This window comes from Salmo salar, chromosome ssa17 (assembly GCF_905237065.1).
Source record: "Salmo salar chromosome ssa17, Ssal_v3.1, whole genome shotgun sequence".
NCBI classification, from domain to species: Eukaryota; Metazoa; Chordata; class Actinopteri; order Salmoniformes; family Salmonidae; genus Salmo; species Salmo salar.
In genome coordinates, this window is record NC_059458.1 from 12,638,495 (window position 1) to 12,664,095 (window position 25,601).

General features: G+C 42.4%; 2 pseudogenes; both read right to left on the bottom strand.

Moving 5' to 3' along the window:
• Positions 1-576: 576 nt before the first annotated feature.
• LOC106575206 (dehydrogenase/reductase SDR family member on chromosome X-like) lies at positions 577-25,524 on the bottom strand (annotated as a pseudogene).
• On the bottom strand, positions 577-25,601 carry LOC106575205 (E3 SUMO-protein ligase ZBED1-like; annotated as a pseudogene).

A 25,601-nucleotide genomic window follows, 5' to 3' on the forward strand; every position in this document is an offset into this window, starting at 1 on the left:
CCGGGCCCAGGATAGTTTATAGATTCACACCGATATAAGACTCTCCTCTCTCAGCATGGATTTATAGAAGAGCCTTACCCAATCTCAGGAATAATATAGAAACAGAGACATGGTAAAAATGCTTGTGTAACTCGTGAATAATACATTGGATTCCCCAATGTGTGTGTGTGTGTGTGTGGCCTACTCTACTCATGGTGCCTGAAGAGCAGTGTTCTAAGCCGTCCTCTTTGACACACATTAGGTATGACGTGCTAGCCTGAAGAATGACAGATTGGTTTGTCAGATGCTTCGAAAAGACTGATGCCCTGCTTGCAAGCTGTAGAGGTATTACTTCCACACAGTAACATAATACATGTCATGGGGGGTGTGCGTGCGTGCGCGCCCCCCCGTGGTTATGAGAGTAACTGGATCCTTCTTACTTACCTAAACGTCTACACACAGAATGAATGTCCTTGAATGAATCATCTCCCATCATTCTGACAGTGCCTGTGTTTGACTTGAGCAAGACCCCCACCCACACACGCACCCACACACACTATTGTCAATATGTTGAAAATGAAAAAGCTGGGATAGCAATTCATTTACAATAGGTTTTTATTTAGATTTGTGTCCAATGTGGACATCCTTCTCTATGCTATGAGTGAGGACAACACAGTCACATCTATGAATCACTCAATGACTTGAAACTCAAATGAATAGCTACTTCATTAATTAGTACAGTACAACTAAAGAAAACTTGGAAAACAAGGCATCGTTCACAGTGATTGTGGTAATACAATGAATAACCTAATTACTTCAGATGAAAATGTCCTACTGAAATGTTTACATCTTGGATGTATTATATCTAATGTTTAGAGTGTTTATTATTTGTTATTCTTCTCTTACTTTTTTGGTTTGTTGGTATTTTCTTAAAACTGCATTGTTGGTTAAGGGCTTGTAAGTGAGCATTTCTCTGTAAGGTCCTGTTGTATTCGGCGCATGTGACAAATCCAATTTGATTCGATTTTTATTTGGTGTCTCTTATTTCTGCCTTTATCCAGCATTATACTCATAACACATTTTGTATTATAACAAAAGCAGATGGAAGCTTGGAGGAGAGTCCTCTTCTCTTCAACCTTCCTCATTTGTATTCTAAAGAGCATGTAAGTATTGGCACTGTTGTTATTGAATAACTGTTGTCTTGGGCATGTACAGAACTGAACCTTACACTGCTTAGGCATGCATACACATACAGTACTCTAACACAAAACACTTAAGACAAAACATTGACGATATCCTGTATGAGAATTTCGACACGCATACTTAAAATGGACTGTAGACACCTAGAAGAAGAAGTTAGCTAATGAAGATGTGCAGTCCCTATTAACCATCTTAATTAAAAAGATGTCACAGCAAGTGTTTGTAATTCAAGCAGCCATCGAACACGAGCACAAAATGACAGGCAGCTCCCAAGTTAGAACTCTCCACATTAGAAACCTCTTATCATGAGAACCACTTACAGTAATTTAAAGATTCAGAATCTTCTAGTAAGACTGAAAATGGCGTGTCTGAAAATATGATCCACCAACCATTAACATGTTATTACTGTTTCTGAACATTAAAAGATAAGCATCATTTTGTTATCACAGTATGGCACAGAGACATCAAAAATCACGACAACATTTCACATCAGTCACAGTGAAGTGGAGATAGCAGGGCAGAACATCCCCTCTGGGCACAGGAAGTCAAACAAGGCAAAGGCATCTACTGTACTATGAGGAAGCTCGTTGTCATTTTTTTTCCTGGATGACGACAACAACAAGGATTGGACACACGCATTAAACGAGGCAAGTGCAAATTAAGCGGGAATAAGGCTAACCAAGTTCGAGTCTCATGGTTGTCATTGTTAGCCCTTCACCAAAGCATATTTGATATGATAGTTTTGATCACAGCTATGAGGCGGTACATCTACAGATATTTGGTCCAGTCCTTGATGGCAATCAGGGGTGGAGTAGGACCAGAAATGGCCTCTGGCATTATTCTAACACAACAGACATTTTTTTTCCTTTTCCTTGAGGCCCCCATTATTAGCCAGATAATGATAATTTTGTAAAAAAATAAAAATAAAAGAGTTACACACTAGGATAAAAATGGACCAGCCCATCTGGCATTTACCCGAAATGCCAGATGGCCAGTCCGCCCCTGATGGGAGTCCAAGTACGAGAAAAAGAATGGGTCCAATTTTAGACAGAAAAAAAGATGGAGCTGTTTCGAAGAGATATTAGTAGCTCCGAGGCACTACTAGCGCCGATGTTGTTCCTTGTGTTCTTTAATGTTTTGTTATCTGCGATTCCAGAAGAGGGAGCTACAGTACCAACACTTAATACATTTTGCAGCGGAACTTGTATTGCAAGATAACAAACATAAATTCCATCACTCAATGTGCAGTTCAGCATGTGTTTAATAGAGCTTGTCGCATGGCAGAATGGATGTCTTCAGAACTGTCTTTGCGGAGGAGGGGATATGTTAGAAGATATTAAATGCTGAAGAGTCGATTCCATTGCTGATGTGTTACGCAGTACTATGAGGACAGAGGTCAAGAGAGGACAGTTACTGTAGAGGCAACAACCAAGGTTTGTGCTGTAGCTAGATGTTGCTAGCCTAAGTCCACAGGCTGTCGCTGTATATAGTGCTGGCTGGGGCTGACTTGGGCTGGATCCCGATACTACTAAAATATGCACTTGTGCTCTCCTCCCCATGAATTTAAAAGCATTGGATTGGTGTCAGCCTAGGCTAGAGGGAGTTGCTACCATATTTTCTATATCAGTGCTTTTAAATCCATGAAGGGAAGGGAACAAGTGCACACTTAGGGCCGAAGGGAAGGCTTGAGAATTGGGACGCAGCTTGGTTGTTGTTGACGCTGGAGGGAGGTGTCACGCCAATGATCTTGGCATACTTCTAAGATCATGGTTCCTGGTTCCTCCTCTAGGCCTCCCGAAGACCAACCAGCGCACAGCTCTGTTTCCACCGCTCAGCCCCTCACGTTGTGATCGTAAGTAATGTCAGCGGATTCAGTTCTCTCCCCGTTAGAGAAGCAGCAGCCTCCGACCCCCTCCAGCTGAGACGCAGTGGCAGCCAGGATAGCTGTGGACGCTCCCTCGGCTGGGATCTGGAGATGACACAGAAATAACACTTTAAAAAATAATGGACAGGCAGGGACAGGCATGCTCTTCAGAAACATAGTGGTCCTGTGTTCCATTTTCAAAACTGTAAACCGAAGCCCAGTTCTATCAATCATTCGAACCGGCAACATCAACGCTTTCATAAACAGGATGTGGTCCTCTGTTCCATTTTCAAAATGCAAAATACGTTTCACAACTGAATTGCTAAGCAGCTTCAGTTAGTTACACCTTGTCGCCAGGCTCAATTGCTAGAGAGGCGCCTGGGCGGACGAGATAAGAATTAAGCTATTTAGATACATGACAAACAGTTGTTACAGCAATCTAAGGCGTTTGTGAGCTCTCAGGTGAACTAACACGTCTGTCTGGCAGCAGCAGCCTGTGGTGAGTGATGTGCAGCAGGCCGGGCAGCAGCAGGCAGGTTAAGTGGAAGAGGTTAGAGAGGAGGAAGCAGAGCTAGACTGATCTATTGCAGGCCATGCCTACTGCTCTGGAAAGCCTAGAGCTTATATAAGGCGCATATGGCGGCTCCTAAATGGACCCACTGCACTGGAGGTGAAACAAACGCCAACACAGAGCATTTAAACACTACACTCGCTGCCCGTGGGAATCTGAATTCACGTCCCTCGTTTAAACACACAAACACAATCAACAACACATAGAGTGTGAATGTCTTGCTGATGGGGACTTCGAAGAGTTAAGAAGAATTTGCTCCCCACAATATATTTGGACCAGAGGTGAGGTTTTAGTAATCCAAATTGTTGTATGGCCAAAAACAGAGTCAATCTGATGAACACTGAGGATGTTCCTTGAATGGAAAATGTGAATGAAGACACTGGCAGACAGGCCGGCTTGATTTCCAAACAGCAGATGTGAAATAGCCCCTAATGAAATCCGTCGACAGATGGGCCACAAGACAAGACCGCCAGTCCAGAAATGTGTATACACGTCTTAGACAGCACACGTACATGTCTCACTTATAAAATAAATACTTGTAGAGAAAGGAAAAGTGACGAACGTTGAACAAAACAATATTTCATGCAGGTCCATATTTCTTAGGGTGATCATCACTTGTAATATGGACAAAGGCTTGAGCAACCATCTGTGGCCAGTGGGCATCACATAGCTGCCCTCCGTACTGCAGTTAGTTGGCAAAACAAGTGCTGCAATACAAATGCTGCAATACAAAATGCTGCAAAACAAATGCTGCAATACTTGGCAATCCAAACCTCAGTGGATGAGACATCTTTCCAAACACACAAAACCCGAACGATCAGACAGATAATGAAATACGAGTCGGCGCTAGACCCCAGTTCCAAGATAAAAGCCTCCAAAAGGAAATTATGACGGAGATAAATATCAATATCTGACGATATCAACTCACTATCTTTGTGGAATATGAGTATTGAGGAAATGAAGTCCAGATGTTTTTCAGGCTATCTTTATATTGTCACCCTTGAAAAACTGTATCATTTTTTTTAATTCTTAAAGCCCAACTAGGTAAGGCTTAATTTCCCAGCACATTTCTCTGTGGTAAAAAGGACAGTCATCTAAAACTATTCAGGCAAACAAGCAAATTGGCTACACTGTCAATGCCATAATACAGAATGAATCTGTGACCATGTAATGTGACGTTTTAGATGCAGATTCAAGGGTGATTTCAATAATTAAGAAATAAACAAATGTACCATTACTGCCACATGCATTTTGCGTGCAGCTAAATTGTTGTTCGCCTCTAAATTCTATAAGCAGGTTGACGTTTATTGGGACGAGTCTTGTCTTAAAGGCAGAACTGAGCGATCTCCGTAAAAATTCATGTAAAACAAAAAGTACATTTTGGTTCTTAATTTAAGGTTACAGTTAGTCATTAGATTTAGCAATGTGGTTAAGGTTAGGCACTAGGTTTTAAATGATTTTATGATTTTGTGCCAGCCAGTGACCACCCTGCAGAGCTGCCTCCAGAACAAGATTCATGACGAAAAATGCTAACCTGCTAATTATAATGGGGATTATTTGCACAGGTTTCTCACAAATTGTGATGTAGTTTTCATGAATACACACACCCTCTAACCAGTGGAGGCTGCTGAGGGGGGGAAAGCTCATAACAATGGCTGGAACAGAGTGAATGGAATGGCATCAAACACATGGTATTAAAAACACCCGGAAACCATGTTTGATGCATTTGATTACCATTCCACCTATTCCGCTACAGTCATTACCGCGAGCCCGTCCTCCGCAGTTACGGCGCCACCAACCTCCTGTGCCTCTCACTCACCTGTGGTTCTGAATAAATTGACCACCCCATTTAACACACCCTTTGATGCGACTATAATTCACATGCTTTTACTATCTCAGAACCCCAAGAATGCAATTATAATCCTTTTTAAAACACAGGGATTGCATGGCAATATGATCAACAGAAAAACTCATTATGAAGCCTGAAACTGTAAGAGGCTGGATGTTTCCACATGTGTTGCACCTTATTAGTATTCTCATCAATCACCGCGGTTAAGCTGTGGTCAAGCGTAGAAGCTTCACCTATTACCATATCTATCTTTGGTGCATTTTTTCCTCAAGTATGCCAAATTCCTAAGTAATTGTAAAGGTTGTTTACCGTACCCTGAACAGTCTTACAGTACTGTCAGCATAGTTTAAGTTATCCTATAGTGAAGTACAAGACTGTTAGGTGAAATACTATGACACTGTTGTTAGTTTTGAGAAGGAATGTGGCCCATATCTATAGTGTATTTGATGCATTTTTGTCTCAGGTTCCTAACCCTAAGGTGGCCTTTAAATATTCGAATGGTCATCTAGATTAAGATTCTACTTTACCCTAAACAGCATTTTGGCAACAGGTTTCTTGGCTGCCTGGGCTGGAATGCAGAGGTTGTTGTACAGGTCAGTGTCCACCATGCCTGGGTCCTACTGCGTTGGATGTTACTGGGAACCCTCCTGCTGTTAGCTTCTCCTGCAGATGGTATGTGAAGAGAACCACAGACAGTTTACTCTGAGAGTAGGCACCATGCTCACTGTAGCAGGACCTGGAGGGAGGAAGAGAGAGAGATGGGGAAAGAGGGAGAGGACAAGAGAGACCGTTTATCTCGGGTTAAGCCATGCTTTATAATACGATCATTTGGCAGTTTAGTTTGTCCAAAAAAACTAAGCAAATTATAACATACATAACATACTTATTCAGTACGCTGTCTACAACCTTGTTGTTCCCAATCCAATGCCCCCTACTAAGCTATCTGCATGACTAAACCCAATGTCTATTATACACTGTCTGTACTGTACTGAATAGATAGACTTATTGTTAACACCAGAAACACTGTCCAAAGCGAAGCAACTTTTCTGTACAAACGCACTGTGAAGGTCATAAGAGCATCAGCCTGTGAAATACCCAATCTATAACGTGTTTCCCCCCCCCCCCAGTTTCTTTTTCTTACAGCGTGAGATTGTTTCTAGGTGGCACCGTTGCAGCTAGCCCTTGTAGCCAGCAGCATTTCTCCCAGATGTGACGAAGCCATCTATCACATCTAAATTCGCAGGCGTGAAAGAGAGAGACACTGCTGTTCTGCCCTTGAGACAAGGAGCCTCTCAATACAGACGGTATAATAATGGTTTATCACACAACACTATCTGTCATCAAAACTAATAATGTTGTCCTGGGAAGAACATTTTAGAAAATGTTAGTGTTTTTATTGAGGTAAAATATTTTACGAGTATCAAAAAAGGTTATGGGAAAAAAAAGTTATGGGAATCAAGAGGCTTTGTCGGTCAATGAGATTCATTGGATAAAGCTTGTATCTTGAATTGAGAATGACATTCACCCATAGCCAACAGATAAATACTACTACCACAGTGGTAATGGTTTTAAATGTGCTACTTGTTTGTCCATCAACCATGACTAATACCAAAGAGATGACAATACCACATGGGGATTTTGATTTCAAGAGATTGATTCAATTTCAGCTATCAATTGGACACCTGAGAACAATGTTGGAATCCACATACCAAATAATCTGGGTCTATACTCATGAAGCATCTCAGGGTAGGAGTGCTGGGATCGTGAATACAGACGCAGGTCCAGGTCCCTACCTGCCATGTAGGTCTTCCATATTGAGTATTCCAACGTAGTGTGTGGCGGAGGACATGGTGACGTGTCTCGCAGACCTCTTCAGTTTGTCCAGGAGGAAGTTTGTCAACAGGAAGTGTCCTAGATAGTTCAGACCAAAGTGCAGCTCGAAACCGTCCTCCGTCTTTCCCTCGGGAACCAGCATGATACTGGCTATGAAGGACAAGCAATATGACATTTCAATCAAAGTGCTTTACAGATACCCAGCCTAAAACCCCAAAAAGCAAGCAATGCAGAGGCAGAAGCATAGCCGCTAGAAAAAAAACACCCTAGAAATATTCCATCAATAACTGACACTTCTGTTGAGTGATTGTGAAATGAGAAATACATGGTACTGCTAAGGATGTGGGTTCGATTCTCGTAGAGATCACACTCGGTACGCTAAAAAAGTATGTACTCACTGTAAGACTTAGAGTACAGGGAGTGCATACATTTTTTATTAGGGTAGGCCTAAATTCCTCTGGATAGATCTGTCTGCTACGTGGCATATCTTCTTATTAAGTTATTATTAAAAACACTCCCTCTATAGACGCCTGACCTCTAGGTGTGCTATAACACTTACACACGATGGTCAACAAGACTTGTCTGCAGATCAGTCTATGGTCTCTCAAGCACACACCTTCCCCTAATGCAGACTGAAACAGCTCATTACTCTAACTTAAACACCATTGACTACATGGTAATGGAGATTACAACGATTAGTTTGTCAATAACACTATTCGACATGCAATTAGATGTCTAAAGTGAAAGAGATACAAGGTGGCATTAGGCCTTGCTTAGCTTACTAAAGCATAGGGCATAGACAGAGAGAACTCACGGCGTGACGACAACTCTACCGACGGGGTGAATTCAGGGAAATCAGGATGCTATAGAGGCCTGCGCGCCAAACGGCACCCTATTCCGTATTTAGTGCAGAACTTTTGACCAGAGCCCTATGGGTCCTGGTCGAAAGTAGCACACTATATAGAGAATAGAGCGCCGTTTGGGACACATCCGGGGTCTGTGTAGCGATGACCTTTCCCTATCATTACTCTCTCAATGGGGTGGCACTAACGTCTGCACTACGTCCTTCCTTCGGCATCTACCATCCATTATCCATCAGCCGGGTGTGATAAGTGATGTTAGCATCTTGCAGACTGGTGAATTATTAATTCAGCCTGTTTGTGAGCAGAGAGTGGCTGACTGTTACCACAGCATGGGAGCCCCCCAAGCCAGACAGTACCGGAGTCTCCAAAGACCTTGTCTCAATAAAAGCTATTTTGTTCAAACAAACTGCCACGGAGGACTACACAATAGGGCTTCGCCTGACATGGCACCATATTCCTATAGCAGAGCACTACCTCATAGTGCTATGGTTAAAAGTGGTGCACTAAAGGGAATAGGGTGCCATTTCAGAGGCCTCCTAGGACCAGGAGGCACTGTATTTTCAAAGGTTGACGACAACCAGTGTTCGCTTGATTTTTCAGATGAAATAACTATGCTATGATTCTCTTTAAAGGTGAATACTGTGATATATTGAATAACGAGGTTGTTTGGTGTATAAGTACCATTGTTGACAAGGATGTGAAGTGTTAGAGCCCTGGCTTTAAACCTGTGGACAAACTGCCGTACCGACTTCAGAGAACACAGGTCAAGGAACAGAAACTCCACTGTGAACAGAACACAAAACATACAAACAACATTAACATTCTTCTATGCCTAAATACAGTTGAAGTCGGAAGATTACATACACTTAGGTTGGAGTCATTGAAACTCGTTTTTCAACAACTCCACAAATTTCTTGTTAACAAACTATAGTTTTGGCAAGTTGGTTAGGACATCTACTTTGTGTATGACACAAGTAATTTTTACAACAATTGTTTACAGACAGATTATTTCACGTATAATTCACTGTATCACAATTCCAGTGGGTCAGAAGTTTACATACACTAAGTTGACTGTGCCTTTAAACAGCTTGGAAAATTCCAGAAAATGATGTCATGACTTCAGAAGCTTCTGATAGGCTAATTGACATCATTTGAGTCAATTGGAGGTGTACCTGTGGATGTATTTCAAGGCCTACCTTCAAACTCAGTGCCTCTTTGCTTGACATCATGGGAAAATCAAAAGAAATCAGTCAAGACCTTAGAAAAAGAATTGTAGACCTCCACAAGTCTGGTTCATCCTTGGGAGCAATTTCCAAACGCCTGAAGGTACCATGTTCATCTGTACCTACGCAAGAATAAACACCATGGTACGCAAGAATAAACACCATGGGACCACGCAGCCGTCATACCGCTCAGGAAGGAGACGCGTTCTGTCTCCTAGAGATGAACGCGCTTTGGTGCGAAAAGTGCAAATCAATCCCAGAACAACAGCAAAGGACCTTGTCAGGATGCTGGAGGAAACAGGTACAAAGGTATCTATATCCACAGTAAAACAAGTCCTAAATTGACATAACCTTAAAGGCCGCTCAGCAAGCAAACCCGCCATAAAAAATCCAGACTACTGTTTGCAATGGCACATGGGGACAAAGATCGTACTTTTGGAGAAATGTCCTCTGGTCTGATGAAACAAAAATAGAACTGTTTGGCCATAATGACCATCGTTATGTTTGGAGGAAAAAGGGGGAGGCTTGCAAGCCGAAGAACACCATCCCAACCGTGAAGCACGGGGGTGGCAACATCATGTTGCGAGGGTGCTTTGCTGCAGGAGGGACAGGTGCACTTCACAAAATAGATGGCATCATGAGGATGGAAAATTATGTGGATATATTGAAGCAACATCTCAAGACATCAGTCAGGAAGTTAAAGCTTGGTTGCAAATGGGTCTTCCAAATGGACAATGACCCCAAGCATACTTCCAAAGTTGTGGCAAAATGGCTTAAGGACAACAAAGTCAAGGTATTGGAGTGGCCATCACAAAGCCCTGACCTCAATCCTATAGACATTTTGTGGGCAGAACTGAAAAAGCATGTGCGAGCAAGGAGGCCTACAAACCTGACTCAGTTTCACCAGCTCTGTCAGCAGGAACGGGCCAAAATTCACCCAATTTATTGTGGGAAGCTTGTGGAAAGCTACCCAAAACATTTGACCCAAGTTAAACAATTTAAAGGCAATGCTACCAAATACTAATTGAGTGTATGTAAACTTCTGACCCACTGGGAATGTGATGAAAGAAATAAAAGCTGAAATAAATCATTCTCTCTACTATTATTCTGACATTTCACATTGTTAAATAAAGTGGTGATCCTAACTGACCTAAGACAGGGAATTTTTACTAGGATTAAATGTCAGGAATTGTGAAAAACTGAGTTTAAATGTATTTGGCTAAGGTGTATGTAAACTTCCGACTTCAACTGTATACAGGCATCAACAAATCACAAACAAACATTACAATTTTCCTATACTATAATACATTTAAAAAATATATATATTTCACCTTTATTTAACCAGGTAGGCCAGTTGAGAACAAGTTCATTTACAACCGCGACCTGGCCAGATAAAGCAAAGCAGTGAGACAAAAAACAACACAGAGTTACACATGGGATAAACAAAAGTACAGTCAATAACAATAGAAAAAAATCTATTTACAGTGTGTGCAAATGGAGTAAGGAGGTAAGGCAATAAATAGGCCATAGTAGCGAAGTAATTACAATTTAGCAAATTAACACTGGAGTGATAGATGTGCAGATGATGATGTGCAAGTAGAAATACTGGTGTGCGAAAGAGCAAAAAAAGTAAACTAAAACAATATGGGGATGAGGTAGGTAGTTGGATGGGCTATTTACAGATGGGCTGTGTACAGCTGCAGCGATCGGTGAGCTGCTCAGATAGCTGATGCTTAAAGTTAGTGAGGGAGATACAGCCCTAACCCTTTCCCACCTTTTTTTTAACCTTTATTTAACTAGGCAAGTCAGTTAAGAACAAATTCTTATTTCAATGATGGCCTAGGAACAGTGGGTTAACTGCCTTGTTCAGGGGCAGAATGACAGATTTTTACCTTGTCATAGATGTCTGCTTAGCTACAGTAGTACTAACACAGGTCGGGACAAGACATCCTCCTTTAATTTAGTTTTACATCAACCATTGACAGACAGTAAAGTGATCACACCAGTCCATAAAAGGCAAGACAGATTATTGCAAAGGCTTGCAATGAGTAGAATCTTCTATGTAAATGTTATATGCATAAAGTCCTCTCTCCTCATACGCATAAAGTCCCCTCCTTGCGTTTAACATCTCAGGAATCCTAATTATGCAAATCCTAATCTTTTACTTCCTGTCCCCCTGAAGGATAAACAGCTGTATGATAAGCCATGGTCTCATTCAGTAGTACACTATAAACCGTGAGACTAAAACTAAACACGAGGTAGATTACATTATGGCAATACACTCAGTGACCTGGCATGAATTAAACACGATCTCATCAGCAGTGTAATAAAAGAGCAGAAAGCACATGTAGATGTATATCTAATATTCCCTGGTATGGAAACTATAACCGACGAAACGTTACAAGAAAAGCTGGAGAGTTAATTGTGTATGCAGGAATCAATTCTTATGGGCCAAATGATAGCGCGTTTATTTCCATCACCACAGGAAGAGACAGAGTGGACAGAGTGCTTCACTGAACTTTACTCATCTGCATAACAGTGCAAGGCAAATAAATACAGTATGTATCTTGATAACTGCTCCAACATAAAAAAAAGGGCCACATTCAATCCTAATTAAATGAAGTCAAAGCATTTTAAAAGTCAACGCTATAATGAGACAGGAACAAGAACATCATGACTGAAGCTCGCTCCATGGCTAGGAATTTAGGGTTTTACACAATAGTATTGAGTAATGACATTAGCCCCACATACACGCACACACACACACGAATCAGAATGTCATATCTCTGAACCACTTGGTACAGCTTGTGGGGTCCCCGAACCAAGTGCTCAAGCACATAATTAAACACATGATTGTCCCATAATTAGGTACATTACTCTGCATTACAATAATCCCGGGACTCTTCCCCACTGAGTGTAAAGAGTGAACAGTGGCTCAAGCATTGTTGAGCTGACGTATAAATGGCCCCATAAAATAAGAGTAGAGAAAGCTAGAGAAATCCAGGATAAAAGTAGATGTTCTGTTGGGAAGGAGAACTACAGATGAAAAGATATTCAGCAACTCTTGGTAGGAAAATGGAAGTTTGCTTCAAAAATCAACCTTTTATTGTTAAAACCTTTCTGTAAATGGCTTCATAAGGGTACTAGGAAAGACCCATAGGGGATGTGTGTGTGTGTGTGTGTGTGTGTGTGTGTGTGTATACTAACGACCCATAACTGTACTGAACAAATTTGTGTAAAGCGAGGGGTCAAAGAGGTCAATTGACAGCCATGTAGCTGTAGAGAGGAGGACAGAGGACATCTCTCTGTAATAATCAGTGAGTCACAGTGAGTCAACAAAGGCCTTGCTAGCTAACGATCTCGTATCTTAAGTGGGAGATAACAAAATATTCGCCCGGCTAATGGCTTGTATAAGGTCATCCCAAGAGACCGTGATTTACAAAGAGTAGAAATTGGAGAGAAGCTGTTCTTTGTCCCTTGTATGAGTAAGCTAACTATATGGTGGTTATACGGTTTACAAATCATTGCTGTGGAATTCATCTAATACCGTTCAAATATCCAAACGAACGCATAATTATTCTCTTTCTCCTCTTTCCTTTCTTCTTCTCCAACACTTAAACTCTCGTAAATATCAAGCTCTTAGGATTTTACTGGGCATTTATCCTCCAAAAATGAACATATCCATAAAAAAAATGTAATAACTCCACTGAGAATGTGTGATCCCCAATAAGCTCTCTCTATTCTAAATCACGGTCCAATATTGACCAATATTTACATAGATTAGAATAATTTATTGGAAAAAATATCCACGCTGTAGTAAATATTCTTCCAGTTCATCTCTAGTGCCAGAGTTTTGTCACGGTGCCAGATCTGTCATGAAGGAATGAAGGGTATCCTCCAGACTAGTCACAGTGCCAAATAGCCAGCTGGAGGGCACAGACTAGAAGGCGTCGTGCCATCTGGAAAATCAACAAAGATGTCTCATCCAAAGATGTGTTGAAATACTGAATTACATTCTCTCTCTGACCCGTTCTGACCGCTGCGGGACGTAGACAAACTGACCAGTTGCTGTCCAATAACAGGACAGAGGAAAGGCAACAGGCTGGCTGCTAGTTTGACCATCCAGCTGCAACTCGGATAAGAGGTTGATCATCCACAATTTCTAGGAGCATTATAGGATAGATTGACGCTGCTCAGAAAAAGGAGAAGGCAGATTGGATGGCAAATCAGCAGGATGTCTATTGGCGTGAGATTCATCTCTCACTCTCCATTGCAGAAAGGTGGTATGGAAGTCAGGAAGTCGTCAAAGGAGATGGATGCTGCCACTGGTGTCGCAAACTAAAACGCTGGGCTTTCTGACACAAAAAAAAAGTCACCAACTTTTATTGCCGAGACACGGCAATTATCATAAAATACCAGCAGATGCTGTACGTTTCTAGATGACCGTAAATAACAGGTTGACTGTACAGTAGTACAGCGGTTGGGGTCCCACAGTACCACACCAAAATGTGTTGAATGGACAAAGGCTCAGACACGGCGACGACAAACAGCTAAAAGCAGCGGTGTCCGTCCAATCTTTTGGCCACGTCGCGGTGTGTTATAGCATTTACCTGCTGGGGTTTCAACGAAATTTGGCTGTTTTTGCTGTTTTGTAGAATCATCGGGGAATTTACTGTTGATATTCTGGTCAATGGCACGCGGCCGTCCATAGTTTCTGGGCCCGGCTTCCCAAAACCATTTTGAGGTTAAATTCATCGTTAGAACTTTGTCGGATCATCTTTAAATCTCGGCACTGTTTTACAAAACCGTCGTCCCTACAGTTGCCCTTGAAAACGCTTGTTATTCAATGACTGCCTCAGACCATTCGCAGAACAGATAAGTACGTCGTTTTTTTGCCCATACGCGTCACTTTATAAACTGTTAGGGTTTGACCAACTATTTGTGTGCATATCCTATATAATATAACAATCTGTTTGCATAACCTATATAATATAACACAGATGCTATAATGATACGTTTATTAACTATAAGATAATTGAATACTGCTATATGTTAGAGGAAGTGGCTCATGTGATGGTGGGTCATGTGGACAGAATGCTGATGCTTTAAAAGAGGGTTTTACAAGAGCTTTTCTGTAGAATAATAGCAATAACAGGATATGGGTGAAAGGTATATGCAGGGGGGTGTAAGGGTTTTAGAGAACTGTGCATTTTGCAGTCACAAGATGAGACATCCGCCAGAGACAACAACAAAGCCAGGAAACAGGAGTGCGTCTAGAGGTTGGGACCAACCTGCACGCCATCGATAGGCTGGAATAAGTCTAAACCATATTCTAGCCTCTACTATGACAGGCCCTCATGGAGAGGGAACTAAGTCTGTCCAGTATTTAAGGAAGAACATGTGATGTCATTACCAGTTCTCTGTCTGCCCTGCGAGGTGTTACAGAGAGCCCGTATATACGAGCCACATATTTACCATTCAAGTGTTTGCATTAATTAAAGTACAAAGAACTCAGAAGTTACTATGTGCCGATTGTTTTGTTCTGATACCAGATTCGAGTTGACGCAACTTAACAAAACAGAAGATCTCAGCTAACACAAAATCAACTTGTTTATCTGTCTTTCTGTGACCGCAGATAACTTCAGAACGAATACAAAGTCGCCAATGTCTTTGCAATTGTTACAAACAAGCAAAGGATATTAAGATGCTTCAAATGAAAACCGAGATAACTGTATTACAATATCCATATAGTAGGCTATATATAGGCCTATATTAAAATGATATTGAACTTAATGTAATTTTCATTCGAATTTAGTTTTATTTAGCTATTTGTAGGCTACGCTACTGTCTGTAATGTTTGCCTCAATATATTTACTAATGTGTAGCCTAACGTGTGCGCAATGATGTGCCAAATCTTGATTTAGTGTTATATTTAACTAGGCAAGTCAGTTAAGAACAAATTCGTATTTACAATGACGGCCTACCAAAAGGCAAAAGCCCTCCTGCGGGGACGGGAGCCAGCGTTTTAAAAGTACAAATAATTGAGATAAAAACAAAACACTACATAAAGAGAGACCTAACACAACAACATAGCATGGCAGCAACACATGACAACACAGCATGGTAGCAAGACAACAACATGGTAGCAACACAACTTAGCAGCACAACATGGTCGCAGCACAAAACAGGGTACAAACATTATTGGGCACAGACAACAACACAAAGGGCAAGAAGGTAGAGACAACCATACATCACGCAAAGCAGTCACAACTGTCAGTAAGAGTGTCCATGATTGATTCTTTGAATGAAAAGATTGAGATAAAACTGTCCAATTGAAGTGTTTTTTGCAACTCGTTCCAGTCAATAGCTGCAGGGAACTGAAAAGACGAGCGACCCAGGGATGTGTGTGCTTTGGGGACCTTTAACAGAATATGACGGGGAGAACGGGTGTTGTATGTGGAGGATGAGGGCTGCAGTAGATAACTCAGATAGGGGGGAGTGGGGCCTAAGAGGGTTTTATGAATAAGCATCAACCAGTGGGTCTTGCGACGGGTACAGAGATGACCAGTTTACAGAGGAGCATAGAGTGCAGTGATGTGTCCGATAAGGAATATTGGTGGTAAATCTGATGGCCGAATGGTAAAGAACATCTTACCGCTCGAGAGCACGCTTACCTGCCGATCTATAAATTACGTCTCCGTAATCTAGCATGGGTAGGTAGGTCATCTGAATCAGGGTTTGGCAGCTGGGGTGAAAGAGGAGCGATTATGATAGAGGAAACCAAGTCTAGATTTAACCTTATCCTGCAGCTGAGAGAAGGACAATGTAAAAACAATTTAAACTGAGCCATGTTGGTTTAAAAAGCTGACTCTTCCAAATGAAAAATGTATCATTAAAATTAAAATCCAGACGGAAATTATTTTCACAAGAAGCAACCTAATATCACACAGTCAAACTCTCATTTCATTTAGTAAGTTCAACATTCTGCCATTCTCACTGTTAAACATTGCACAGTGTTCAACACAACGGCTCTTTATGTCAATTAAAAAAAGAAAAAAGGTATTCTTCTCTATAGTACCTTCAAAAAAATACGAAACTTAACAAGAACAAAATCCTTATCTGTGATCAATTTTTCATTTGGAAGAGTCAGCTTTTTAAACCAACATGGCTCAGTTAAATTTTTTTTTTACATTGTAGTAAAACAAAATCTCATTTCATATGCATTTTGACATACTCCCAAGTACTTGTATGAGGTGACTACCTCAAGCTCTAAACCCTCAGAGGTAGTAATCACACCTGTGGGGAGAGCAGCATTCTTCTTACCAAACCACATGACCTTTGTTTTTGAGGTGTTAAGGGCAGAGATAGCTTGTTGAACAATAAGAAAGCTTTGATGTTGAACATTTAACACAAAATCCGGGGAGGGGCCAGCTGAGTATAAGACTATCATCTGCATATAAATGGATGAGAGAGCTTCCTACTGCCTGAGCTATGTTGTTGATGTAAATTGAGAAGAGCACGGGGCCTAGGATCGAGCCTTGGGCTACAGCCTTGGTGACAGGCAGTGGCTGAGACAGCAGATGTTCTGACTTTATACACTGCACTCTTTGAGAGAGGTAGTTAGCAAACCATGCCAAAGACCCCTCAGAGACATCAATACTCCTTAGCACACAAGAATGGAATAGTCTACCATATCAAAAGCTTTGACCAAGTCAATGAAAATAGCAGCACAACATTGCTTAGAACCAAGGGCAATGGTGACATCATTGAGGACCTTTAAGGTTGCAGTGACACATCCATAACCTGAGCGGAAACCAGATTGCATACCAGAGAGAAAACTATAGACATCAAGAAAGCCAGTGAGATGATTGTTGCCAAGTTTTTCCAAGACTTTTGATAAACAGGGCAAAATAGAAATAGCCCTATAACAGTTAGGATCAGCTTGATCTCCCCCTTTAAATAAAGGACGAACCGTGGCTGCCTTCCAAGCAATGGGAACCTCCCCAGAGAGGAGAGACAGGTTAAAAAGGTCAGAGATAGGCTTGGCGATGATAGGGTCAGCAACTTTAAAGAAGAAAGGATCTAAACCATCAGACCCAGATGGTTTTTTTGGTTTAAGTTTAAGGAGCTCTTTTAGCACCTCAGACTCAGTGGGGCAGGGGCAGGGGAAAAAGAGGGAGGAGCATCGGGGCTAGTCACATTAGAAGGGGTGGAAGTTGAGGAAATGTTGGACGGTCAAGGATGCATGGTTGAGTCAAATAGGAATCCTGACTTAATGAAGTGGTGATTTAAAGAGCTCAGCTATGTGCTTCTTGTCAGTAACCACATCATCAACTTTAAGGGACACGAGCAGCTGTGAGGAAGAGTGTTTATTCTCCAGGTCTTTAACCGTTTTACAGAACTTCTTGGGGTTAGACCCACAGAGAGAGAACTGCCTCTTAAAGTAACTAACTTTGGCCCTCCGGATGGCCTGAGTGCACTTATTTCTCATTTGCCTGAACGAGAGTCAGTCAGCCTGAGTATGCGTGTGCCGAGCCTTTCGCCAAATGCAATTCTTGAGGTGGAGTAACTCTGCATAGATTACATAGGGTAAGCATTAGAATAAGCCGGCTAAATATTTGTTGCTATAGGTCAGGGTTCAACTAGATTTTTTCTTGAGTGGATGGTCGTGGGCCAGAACATAATTACAAATAATTTGAAGGCTGCAAATTGACCACAAGAAGCCCAAACAGATATATTTGACTAAACATAATCATTTCAAACCTTGTTTACTGTCACGACTTCCGCCGAAGTCGGTCCCTCTCCTTGTTCGGGCGGCGTTCGGCGTCACCGGCCTTCTAGCCATTGCCGATCCACTTTTCATTTTCCATTTGTTTTGTCTTTGTCTTACACACCGGGTTTCAATTCCCCAATTACTTGTTCATTATTTAACCCTCTGTTCCCCCATGTTTGTTTGTGAGTAATTGTTTGTATGTTATACGGTCCGTTATGTGGGCTCGCTTTATTGTATTATATTTGCCTATTTGGAGTAAATTACGTTTATTTACTCATATCTGCTGTCCTGTGCCTGACTCCTCTACACAAGCTACACACAGACCACATTACACTTACATTTGTATACCATCATATGTCTCTCTATTATGAATGGGAATACTTGGGAACAGATTTTCTAAATTAAAATCCCCTGGAGCTGATTTCCTGGTGTTTTTAGTCATTTATTTATTGGTTTGCTCAGAAAACTTGGGGTGCACAAATGAAAGCACCCTCTGTGCGAATGCCAGCTGGGGAACCCTGCTATAGGTTATATCTCATAGGCTGTGATCAATTGTCAGTATTGTAGAATAATTCTAAAGTTAAGGTAAGATTTGAAAGGGAGAAAGCTGATCCAAGAGCAGCGATGCCTTTCTTTGGATCCTATCATTATTGAACGTTCTCTCTGCGTGGGGTTTTGGGAAATGCATGTTACATGGAATGGCGCAGCGGTCTAAGGCACTGCATCTCAGAGCTAGAGGCGTCACTACAGACACCCTGGTTTGAATCCAGGCTGTATCACAACCGGTCGTGATTGGGAGTCACATAGGGCGGCGCACAATTGGCCCAGCGTCGTCCAGGTTTGGCCGGGGTAGGCCGTCATTGTAAATAAGAATTTGTTCTTAACTGACTCGCCTAGTTAAATAAAGGTTAAATATGTTCCATCTCTATGGGAAACCGGGCCCTAGTGTGTGTCCCCTCTTATGTAGAGACGTCTCTAAAGCGGACAGTCTTGAATAAGGAACAGGGTTAAACTGTGGAGGGGGGAAGAATGAATGAGGCTTAATAGGACCTGAAGCTACTGTCTCTAAGCATTGTCTTGCCTGGTTGGTGATTTAGCAAACACATTCTGACAACACACAAATCTGTTCTATTGTCTCCGTATGCTGCTGATGAAGCAAGGTTAGACATTCTAGCCCTACTAAGGTCAGAGGAGAATTCCTGGTGACATGCCACACAAACATTTCCTCAACCATCCAATCTTAGACCGCAAACAAACACAGTGATATGGAGTGATTATATGTTGGGTGACGAGGACAAACTCTGACATACAGAGCTAATACCAAACGTGCTCAGATATAGGAGAGGGCATGAAATACACAAACAAAAAATTTGCTCAGAAATGCATCTATGTGGCAGACATTGTTATTGGCTCTCAGGCCGACTAGTACACACTATATAAGACAACCAGATATCCCTGTTCATGTAGGAACTCTTATCGTTTTGCCTCCCACACAACTTGTTAGAGGCTTAATAAACACTGCTTGCCTGACAGTACATGCCAGGGCTGGGCGGAGAGGGGGAGAAGAGGGGGATTCCTGGCACCAGGGGGACATTTCTTGTTTTTAATACAAACAAAACCATTTCTCAATTCCACGTCTGTCATCATTACTCTGTGGGCGCAGGGCGTACACGACAATGATGTTACCCTGGCTGACTGGAGCTGTGCTACGATCATTGTCATCTCAGCACCCGCGAGGAAGGGAAGAGAGAAGCTGCCCGCTTGGGATCAAAATATGCTGTCTTCCCTTCTCCTTTCCAAACAGCCTCTTTAAATCACATCTGCATGACAATGAGACTGAGACTGGTTGGCAGCAGTTCGCTTTCCTCCTCGTACTCATCAAACACAAGCACAGACAAACACATCTCCCTCGCCTTTCCCCTGCTCCCACTCGTGTGACACGGCCTTGCTTTTATCAAAATAAATGGAAAAAGTACATTTAAGGGAATTGTTAGAGAAAACCTGCAGCCTTTAGATAATTGCCTTTGGAATGGACTCTGGCGTCCAAGCCGCCTCTGACAAGGTGCAGGTGGACAGACATCCTCCCGCGGTTATAAAGCAGAAGAGGTTTACTCTTACTAACATACACCCACATTTTTACCCCGGGAAACACAGCTAAAAGCCAGGGCACTCATGTACATAGGCCTATGTCTGAATAGCTTTACTGCCTGTGTATAGGAGCAGACCGATTTGAGAGGTAGCCTATTTATTCTGTAATGGCTGTGTGGAAACGATAGAGAGATAGAGGGAGAGAGACAGAGCGGGAGAGAGGCTATAAGGGAAATTGTTATGAGGAAATTACCTTTCCCCTCTCTGCCCTCTTCGTGGATCTTCTTCACAGCTTGCAGGCCTTCCTCTTCAGAGTTCCCAGCTGGAGGAGAGAGGAATGATGAGGGGGGAAAAAGAGGATGGATGGAGGGAGGGATGAATGAATGGGGTACTCTGGAGCAGCAGGTATCCTCCCCTCATCGTAGAGACCAGGGAGAGCCAAGTGAAAGACTAAAACCTACACTTCGGATTTGGGTTTCATTGATTCATTGAAGCAGTGACACTTACGTTAATAATGATTTCCTTGCAATACCCTATTCAATTTGATTGAAGAGTCAAATTTTATTAGGTTAGGAAATAACTGCCTTAGGCAGGGATGTGTTAGCAATGTATCAAATATTCCCTTAGATTCCCTCTGTACTGTAGTGAAAATCAGTGCAACAGCATTACTTAAGCTACAATTCAACAAAACATGAACCTAAGGATGTTAGCACACAGGCTTCAACTATGTTGGATTGGGCATTTTAGAATGATTTGGGAGATTACTGAGTCATGACCAAAAGGGTGTGTTTACAATACCTATAACCACATGCACGCCAAGGCTTGCCAGGTGTCTTGCAGTCTCATAACCCATTCCTCGGGCACCCCCCATCACTATGGCAACCCTTCCATTTTGTGTGGGCAAAACTGTGTGAGGAAGAAAAAGAAAACTATGGTCCATACGTTGCCATTACCTTGCAATACAATGGAAAAATCTATGGGTTGATACAAACAGGCGTATTTATTCCATCCAGTCCAACATATCACTGAGAACAACTCAACTACGAGCAATACAAAACATAATTCCATTTTGTTTTGCCCATTATAAAACACACAGTATTTCCATTCTGGGGCAATTTGTGTTGGGTCAGAGATTACATTGGGTTATAATCTGCAGTTGTTGAAGTGTACAGTGTGGAGTCGGACTGAAGTTGAGTGAGTCACCTGTAAATATGTCCGTAACGACCTCTAGTCCTGAAACACGCAGGGAGGTAGAGCCCTTCAATATCGATGCCAAATAGATCCATTTTGCTTGACAACAACAGTTCCTGCCCCTGAAGATAAAATGACCTTGCGCAACAAGCACACAAAGCACAGCCTGCAGCGGCCAGACAGTTTAGCATGACTAAAATTAGAGCCGCAGTGCGTATCTATGCACTGAGGGTAATCAGGATGGTTGAGATTTCAACTCTATTACATTTCTCCCCATCAGATTTGCATCACATTTTCAGTGGCGTCTGGTGGGTGGTTAAATGGGCAGTTCATTGCTGATTTCCTTTCCGAAACAACTGTAACACTGAGGAGAAGCCTATAAATGCAATTTGATACCTTAGTAGTCCCATCGGGACTCATCTGAGGAAATTGTATTGGACACATTGAACACAAAATGAACACGAGCAAGCAGAGATTCAAATTATATAGGATATACTTTATGTTCTTCTGAGAGTTCAGTAGAGATAACAAAGCTTGGCACATCAAAGCTTATCTCAAACGTATTGTAAAGACATCTTAAACAGTCTAAGGACTTCAAAGAGCAAAGCAAACAATGACTCAGAAATGACTTGAACATTGAGACAATAAAAGACATTTAGCCCTACATCAAATAGTTAATCAAATAAAATTGCAGCATGATCAGAAATGGAAAATTCACCAGATGTTACACTCACATAAATCCTTTTTACTAGTAGATAACATAGGAATATATGCTGAGGACATTTAGTTAAGTATTTCCTTTAGGATTAGGGTATTGTAACTGTTTGGTAATGGGCAGCGGCCTGCCCAGTTATTCCATGGCATAACCCAGAGTCCTGCTCCTGTCCCAAGCCCCATTCCCCTGAGTCATCCTCAATAGGTTCAGCCTCATGGCAGCGCTGTGAGTTTTCATAGAGAAACACCTGTTGGTCTACATGTGCCGGGGTGAGGTAGTTCCTCTTACCACAGAAGAAAGTCCCTGAGGAGCTGAACAGTCTGTGGGAGGGGACACTAGCGGCGGGGACACACCAGTACTTCTGGAGCACCTTAGGGAGAGTAGGGAATAAGCCCATACGGTCCGACCACCAATGGAGAGGGTCTTCGTTGAGACGCAGGATCTTCTGGGATTTGAAGTTGCTCAGCTCTTCCACGACCTGAGCGTGTAGCTCCTCTTGGTTCTCGTCATTGCCTGACTGGCAAAATATCACAGCCAAAGGGTTGCCTGCATTGCTACATGAAGGAAACGGTTTGTCAAGAGTCTGTTTTTTGTTGGGTGGCTCATCAGAAAGAGGAGCCAACTCATCTGTGACCACATTCTCATTCCTCTGTTTCTCAAGAATGGCTTTGGCCTCCTCAATGATGTCACTCTCCACTTGGGAGCGGTCATGGGGGGACAGGAAAGGAAGCCTCTTGTAACGGGGATCCAGGAAAGTGGCGACGTTGAGAAACGTTGCAATCTCAGACGTCTGCGTGTAGGTGCTGGACAACAACCTTGGAGATTACCTCTTTGGCCATGCCAACCTCTTTCGTGTCCCCTTCTTTGGCCTTGAGGGTTGTGTTCAGCAGCATGTGAAGAACAGGCCTCACCATACTAATGGTCGAATATCTACAGTCTGTTATCATGTCAGCTACCAGTTTGAAAGGTTGCAGAACTCCAATCAAGCCCTCAACCATGTTCCATTCACTGTCATTGAAACTCAGCTGATGGTGGTCACTGTCCTCCATGAGTACCACACTGACAATGGCCTGCAGCTCTTTCAAGCGCTGGAGCATTGTTAGCGTGGACACCCAGGATCGGACCCTGTCTCTGATGAGGACACACTGGGCTAGGCCTTGCTGCCTCTGCTTCTCTCCCAGCAGATACATAGCCATCACGGACTGTTGGAAATAATCAAAAAGTTAGCGGCAAAGTCCCAAAAAGCTGTCAACGGCTGAAAGGCCTCATCCATCCCTCGATTTATAGTGTGGCCAAAGCAAGGCATCTGCACGGATAGATCCAGAAGAGAGCAAGCTTTCACAATGTCCAATGAACCGTTAGTGGTGGCACCGTTGACTGTGAGTTATCCCCCATTCGACAAAGGTTTCGTACAATGCTCTGGTAAAATTCTCAGCTGTATTGTCCTCTGGAACTTCAAAAGTTTTCAGGCACCTGGAACTCATGGAGAAACCGGAACCTAGTCCGTTTTGTGCATGAACAGGGAGATGTAGGTCCTGTTCTGGGTTTGGCTTTGCCAAAGGTCAGTTGAGACACCGCAGTTCACCACCCCTGCCACCTCACCCAGCACTGCATCTCGGATCTGATTGTACCTCTGTGGTAGGGCCTTCATTGCCACGTTGATTCTGCTAGGGGGCAAGTACCTTGGATCTGCTGTCCTTAAAAGGGCCTGAAGGGTGGGTTCTTCCACCACAGACACAGGGTACATCCCTTCACAGACAAAGCTGATGATCGCAGACGTCAGATCATTATGCCGTCGGTTGATATATTCAAACGCTGGGCTCCACTTCAGGATGGCTCCCTGACATTGCTGCTGCATAGGTTCAGTTTTTTATCTTGGAGTAGGCTGTTGCGACTGCCTCACGCATCTGCTCTGTGTTGCTCCTCACAAACTCAGCTGGGTGGTTCTTCTCCAGGTGGTACGAGAGATTGGAAGTGTTGCCGGAATATGCTATTTGAGTCATACATATGCGACAGTAGATCCTCCTCCAGTGTAGTATACACCCGTCTGCATCGGTGTCAAAGCCGAAATACCTCCATACTTTACTTTTCGCCCTTGGATGTGCGACAAGGTGGAGATTAGATGAGGAAACACCTTTGGCCTCCATTTTGTTCCTTTGACAATTATCCTTTTAGGTGCCTTCACTAATTACTGAGTACCTAACAAAGGCAGTGAGATAAAGGTAGCGTGAGATAAAAGGTTAACAACCGGTTAACAATAGGAAAAGAAAATGTCAGACAGGGGCTTTTAACGCAGTAATTAATAGGCTATAACTACATTTTTTATTAGTTGTAATTCAACCTATTCTCTGAATAAAATATTCTAAGAGCCATTACAGAATGAGCTTGCCTCTCCCATGCTGTGGAGGACATTGTGTATAAATCTAGGGGACACAATGCAATCAGCTTTGAGTATTGACAATTTTGTTTATCCAATCATCTCTCTAATAACTAGCCGGTCTTATCTTGATTGGGATACAAAAACATTGCCTGACCCTGTCTCTCACCATAAAGCATAGGGCCCAATTACACAAGCATATTTTGCCAAGGCTAAAACTAAATTCAGTACAGCTTAGGCTCTAAATGACGTCACTGAATTCTTTGCATGCTTAGGTGTGTTTGAGGGGTGGAGGCTAATTGGTATTTTCTAGAACGAGACAGAATACAACACTGCTATTGTGTCAGTGCATAGGCTAGACTACAAGTTCACATGAGGTTTTCGACATTCAGACGTGAGGTGAATAAGGGGAAATATGGGATAAAGGTAATTGATTAACCCTATCCACCCAAAAGCACTATAGTTCACACAAGGCAATGAAGATATGTAGTGAGATTATCATGACATTTGATTCACCTTAAAGGGCATGGTATTATGGCATACTATGAATTCTGAAAATGTGCATAGGAATATATATATAAAAAAACATTCCCATTACAGACCAAGGCTACAGTAGCAGTCAACTACCACATAACACTTGCAGCATGATTTAAGACAGCCCGTTATATTAATTCCTCGACAATTTGTTTAACAGTGGTTGATTTGACATGAATTCGTTAGCTTGTCAATTTCTCAGTCAAATTGGCTATTGTTGTTGAAAGCCTTCATTAGCTAGCTATGTAGTTAACGTCAACAGGCAGCTCTAGCCAGCAGCTAACGTTATAGGCTAGGAGAAGTGATCACCACTCCTGCTGCATTCAATATCTTTAATGAATACGGGGATCAACAGAAGTCTAACCTGGTAACGTAAAAGACTTGTTGAACAGTTGATACAGAAGAACTTTAACTCCCACTAAATACAACCTCAAAATTGGTCAAATGAAAGACAGTAGCCACATCTCTGTGCCAGGTCTCTCCGTGTGTTCCAGTCCTTGGATTCCGTGCTACTCTGCACACGTGTGCTTCGATAAGTTCC